The sequence below is a fragment of the Nelumbo lutea genome, chromosome 6 (genome assembly GCF_056320005.1).
Source record: "Nelumbo lutea isolate HS-2025 chromosome 6, American lotus-T2T, whole genome shotgun sequence".
In the NCBI taxonomy this organism is placed as follows: Eukaryota; Viridiplantae; Streptophyta; class Magnoliopsida; order Proteales; family Nelumbonaceae; genus Nelumbo; species Nelumbo lutea.
Genome location: NC_142689.1, coordinates 64645306 through 64652113, shown reverse-complemented (window position 1 = coordinate 64652113; position 6808 = coordinate 64645306).

Genomic DNA, 6808 nt, shown 5'->3' with positions numbered 1-6808 from the left:
TATATATATATAGTATTTTTTAACAATAATTTTCTATTAATTTTTATCATTTTCTAATAATTTTTTATTATTTTCTATTTATATATATTTGTATACACATACAATATATATATATATTCCAATATTTAATTTTTTTATTATTTTATTTGGATTTTTATTACGAGCTTTTCACTTCTATATCTTTGTAATATTACTTTTCTATTATTTTTTATTATTTGCTATTATTTTTTACAACATAATACATATATAATATTATATACATTTATCTACACATACCATATATATAAAACTTGTTTTTTGAACTGAAATAGGGTGGCTCAAATAATATATTTAAACATCAATTAATCACTTATAATAATTAATGGTAAAATTAATTGCTATTTAATAATATTCCTTATTTATTTAATAATTACTATTAATGATAATAATTACTTAATTAATTATTAATTAATAACCTACTTTTGTCCCTTTAGCCATACTAGTAATTAAGCACGTGCATATGAATTTTTTTCCTATTAACTACTTGAGTCTTAGATATATCATAGTTAGGATAGAAATTGAAAATTAATAAAAATAACAATATGGTTAAAAATAAACTTAAATACTTGTACAAAATGTGCACCCGCAGAAATTTTAAATTACGATAATAATTACTACTACTACTACTAAATTTTGTATTCCATTTCTGTCTTACATAAAAATAGTTTTTATTTTAACAATTATTTTTATTTAATATGATTATTATATAACATTAAAAATGTTCTAAAATGTCTTTGACAAAACTCTATACTTTTTTATCTTTCGTATTCTATCTTTTCTTTAATAATTTATTATTCAATTATAATATCATGAATTTCTTTGAAAAGTTGGATCATTGACCCACCATTTAAATAACAAAATATTTTTGCTTTTGTATCAATTTTAAATGCAGAAATTTCATCTACATTATATACATAATTTTTATTTATCACACTTAATTTTTGTTTGCCAAAATTAATGTATATTTTTTATATATTCTTTTGATTACTTGTACTTTTTTATTATTTTTTAAATAATTATTATTTAACTATTATATCATCAATTAATCCATTTGACCCAAACCACTAACCCACGACCCAAAAAGAAAAATGGTTTGATTTTTATGTTGATATTAAATTTTGTATTACGTTTCCATTATTGATAAAATTATATCTTGTGTATAATATTTATTTTTGTTTAATATAATGAATGTATAATATTATATATGTATCCAATATTTTATTTTTTTATAAATATATAACATTATATATTATGTATAATATTTATTTTTATGATTCTTTGTATTTTATATATTTTTTTTAATTTTATTATTTGGCTATGACATAGTTTCGTTTTTAGGTTAATTTTAATTTTGATATACATTTTCATCATACAAAAATACTTCTTACATTTCATACTTTTTTAATTTAATATAATGAATATACAATTTTAATAACATGCCCAATTCTTTTTATTTTTTGTACTATATATTTTATTTATTTTAATTTTTTATTATTTAATTATGGCAATATTTATTAATGGATTTGACCCCAAATGGTTGAATTGTTTACTCACCATCAAGAGGGAAGAAAATGGTTTTGTTTTCAATTTTTTTTCAAAATATTTTTTTTATATAATTAAAATTAATGTTGTGGATTTAATGTATAATTTAATGATTAGAAAAATATATCTTAAATATAGGATTTAATAAGAGAATATACTTTAGATGTGGGATTTAATGAGAGATAATAAGAAAATAGTTATACTTCCAATTGGTATTAAATTTTACATTTCATTTCCATCATTAATAAAATACTTCTTATTTATCATCAATGTTTTCAACTTGTTGTTGACCTGGTCGATTGAACTATTTGAACTGTCAGTCGACTGTGATTCTAGGTTTAGTTCTGTTGAAACTCCCCCTTTTGGTTAAAAATCATATAACTTTGGCGGTTCAACCATTAACCCATTTGATCCAGTAACCAAGTCACATATTATACACTTGATTATGTGCAAACTTTTAGAAGCCATAACTTTGCACTCCGATGTGCAATTGGGGTTATCTTTTTTTTTTCTTTTGATAAAATTTTCAAGATCTATACGTTCCAAGGGTATTATGCACCTTGCCTTGCTATTTTTGCTAAAAAAACTTTTTTGGCCCCAAATTATAATTTTTAATATTTTTTATAAATAAAAAAAACAAAAAACAGAATTAAAATATATAAATAAATATAACATAATAAATATATTATATGTAATATATGTAAAACATAACTATGATACATGTAAAACATAATTATACTATTTATTGATAAAATATATAATTTTACACACACACATAGTGTTGACACAAAACGGTTTGACTCATTTGACATTGACAGTCGAACTGGTGGCTTGTAACCCAAAGGCAAAAGTGGGTCGGCCTCTGAGTTGGTTTTTAAAATATTGTTTAGCATACTTATTATTGTTTAATATGTCACATATATGATGTTAAAAATGTTTCCATTTTTTCTATTTATACATTTTTTTTGCACTTTATATATTTTTAAATTATATTATTTAATTGTGGTAACATGGATTGGCCACTTTGACACAAATGGTTTAATTTCTTACCACCACCTAGATGAAAAAACTATTTTTTCCAAGTAGATTTTAAAAGTATAAGTTTTTAAGTTATTTAAATTATTAATTTATTATGTATATTTTTAATTATAGAATTTAATGCTGAGAAGAAACAAATAAGCCTTAAATATATGATTCAATGAAGGTGAATGCAAATTAATACCTTAAATGTTGAATTTAATGAGAGATCATTGAATGCATTGAATATCTTAAAATTAACTCTTTTCAATTCATTTAATATCCATAACTAATTACCCTATTTGCCATCATTTTTTTATCAATAAATTTAGGGAAATTGTCTAAAACTCACCATAAATTTTCAACATTTATTTTAAACTCACCACAATTTTTCAAAATGTCTAGAACTCACTATGTCACTAACTTGACGTTAAACAGACTAATGAATGTTAATATATTACCATTTTAATTTTTAGAGAAAAATATAAAATATATACAAAGTATATTAACATGTGTTAATATATTACTATTTTAATATTTAGACATGAAAAAAGGAAAAAGTTCAAAAAATATTTTCAAATATAAAATACATAAAAGCATAGAAATTACAAAAAATAAAAAATTATAGAAATTGCAAAAAAAAAAACAAAAAATTATTTTCAAACTATAGAAATTGAAAAACAAAATTAGAAAATAAAAATTGTAGAAAAAACACCAAAAATTATAGAAAAATGCAGAAAATACAAATAAATAACAAAAAATATAGGAAAATTTATAGATAGTAGAAAATTGAAAATGTAAAAAAAAAACATAAACTATAAAAAACATTGGAAATTATAACAAAACACTAAAAATGCAAAAAAAAAAAAGAAAATTGAAAACTGAAAAGACCATTTTTCCTCTAACTCGCCATTCAAGGGTAATTTGGTCATGAAAATTGTTATTTATGCTGACATGGACACCTATGTTAGGAAGCATTAACAATGCACTAATGGAAGGTGAGTTTTGGAAAATAAAAACTTACTAACATGGTGAGTTTTAGACATTTTGAGAAGTTGTGGTGAGTTTAAGGAAAATGTTGAAAACTCATGGTGAGTTTTAGACAATTTCCCATAAATTTAAATATAGAGGGGTAAATTTTGTCATCACAAAATTCCAAAAATTTTCTTAGGCTATTTGTACTTTTTAAAGAAGTATAGGTATTGGTTGACCCAAACTAGGTTTAAAAGCCAATTTAACAAAAAACTTCCCCTCTAAATTGCATACATATAACCGCATCCTTATAATAATTACACACCATGCATATAATAAAACCTAGTCCGACTTAGATGGACTGGACAACCATACTTCCAAAATACATAAAAGGGTTGAGAGGTTATTTTCAACCTCGATAGTGAAAACAAAGATGCATCAACGACAAGGTTTGGGAGAAGTTCGATGAACATTATCCACCGACAACTCTTGCACGACGTCGATACAGGGATCCGACAATGTCCATTGTGGCAATCAAAAATTACTACTCCGGTGTTCGTCTGGCAAGCCGCCTAAGACAAATAGTGTCAGAAGAGGAAAAATAACGTACCTCTTCAAAATCACTCCAATAAGTAAATTTGACGGAGATCTAAGGGCAAGATATTCTCCGGTGGCAGTGTATCACCTCTTCTCTAGTGTGGTAGAGGCCCCTTGGACGTCTCTGATCGATCGAGCACCGAACGAATATCACTGAAAATTGTTAATGGCGGGTACAATGGGACTTGCACTTAAATAATGTAAAAGGGTAAAATTGTCTATGGTCAAGCAAATATATTCGTTGACCATTTGGATCGTACTAACGGTCACACCCTGACTCTCTTCAACAATAAGAGAGTTCGAATGACCATTTTTCACTGAAGTGGTATGATTGGTCTTCAACGACACCAAAAAGATCCTAAGTGATACCCATCTCCTTTCCCACTAGGGGAAGTTGTCAACACTTGGATAGAATAAAATTGCCCATTTTAATAATGGCTTTTAATGACTAAACAATCATTGTCCTAGGCCTTGTTTGGGAGTGCTTAAAAAGAAGTGCTTATTTGGCTTGGGACCACACCATTAAGCACTTATTGGTGTTTGTGAAATAAGTCCAAACTAAGTGCTTATTTTTCAAGCCCAAATTTCCAGGTTTTTTTTTTTTTAAAGTGCTCATACAATAAGCACTTATTCAATTTCTTCTCCCATACTTGTCCCTGATAATTTTTTAGAATACCAATTATATCCTTTCAATATTGTTATTTTTACGAAAGCACTTTTATGAAAGTACTTATGCAAAAATACTTTTATAAGAGCACGTTTACGAACGTACTTCTATAAAAACACTTTTACAAAAGAACTTTTTACAGAAATACTTTTACTAAAGTACTTTTACGAAATCACTTCTACCAAAGTACTTTTATTCATTCACTTTGGATTGGATATTTTGAAAATTTGAAAGAAAATGAAGGACAAAAGAGATATATGTGCTTATTGGAGAAAAATACCACCAAACGCCCAATATAAAATAAGTGCTTAGTTTTTAAAATAAGCACTTGAAAAAGTTGGGTGCCAAATGCAAATAAGTACTTATTCGAATAACACTTGTTTTTAAGCACTTATTCAATAAAGACTTATTTTTAACATAAGCACTCCCAAACATTGCCTTATTTATTGAGTAATAAAAGAATATGGGTAATGCACTTACCTAGGTAAATAACTTCCCGAAAGGTGAACGGGGCCAAAAAGGTAAAACTGATGGGATAAGATACAAATTAGTAGGGGTGCTCATAAGCAAACCATGGGCCTTTTTTTTTTTTTTCCAATTTGAACTGGTAGTATCGTTTTTTGGAAAACCAATAATCGAAACCGAACTAAAGCCGATCGGTTAATTGACTGATTTAACTGCCAGCTCAGTTTGTTGGTTTTTCTGGTTTTTTATTTATATAATATTGTATATAATAAATATAAAATATTTATATTATAAATAATAAATAATAAATAATAAATATATATTGCACATATCTTCATTTATAATATATAGACAATATGAAATATATGAAATATGTATGTATTGATTAATCTCCAATTTTTTTATATTAATAAACCGATCAAATTGGTTAACCGGATTTTTCGACTTTATCCAATCGGTTTGCTTCGCTTTTTTCGGTTTTTCAATTTTTTATGATCACCCCTACAAATTAGGAAGAGAAGACATTTGCAAATCTAGAAAGACCAGAAGTGATGGCTGGAGTGGATGAAGAAACTAGAACGTGTCTGTCAAATAAATTAACCAATGTATAGCCAACCCATAAGCGAGTTTTACTTAGCAGTTAGCTCCTTGAGCAAAAGACTAGAGCATCCTAAAGACGCATTTCATTGGACCACGTTCCCTCTTATGCCATGCCAAATTAGTCAGTTCAATGATTGACATTGGGATAATTTACAAAATGTGGTTAGGGTTTTTCACTTATCTATCCCGTCCAAGTTCAAAATAATTACAGTTAAAATTATCTCTTTTCGTTCTTTGCCGCAACCCTTCTTTGAAAATAATCTCAGAAGGAACTAAAGCATGGTCGTTCTTCTCATCTCCAGCGAAACAAACACATAAACCCATTATTTCAAAGGTAAAGCACACTAGTGGTGTTTCTCACTATTTCCCCATCCTGAAACTCAAATCACCCAGCTGAACAGAACTAAAATCGTCATTGCTCATTTAACAATAATGGTCCAAGACCAAGAAGATAAAAATGAAACTGAAACTGATATTCAATTTAGAACTTCCCCAGGGAAGTTAGGCTTTTTACATGGGTCGACAAAGCTACAATGAGCTCCACCATTGGCTATTAAAGAAGAAAATTAATCAATAGTTTAAAATTACTTGATTAAAGAAAATTAATCAATACATCTGGAAAGGTATTTTAACAAGTTTTAATTTTCAGAACTGGAGATTGGTATGGAGAATCAGTTCTTGGTTTGGTAAGAATAAGTAATTAACAAAAGAAAAAAATGAAGGGACATAGATTCCAAGTTAGATTTTCCAACTTTTTTCATGGGTGAGAAAATACTTTAAAAAATAGTAAAAAAAAGCAACTCTGAGATGGAGTTCACTCTTTCACAGAATTGGTTTGCCGGAAATGAGAAAAGCGGTCTTTTTTTGCATGGTCTTTAAAAACAAACCGGTGATCAAACCGGTCAGGGT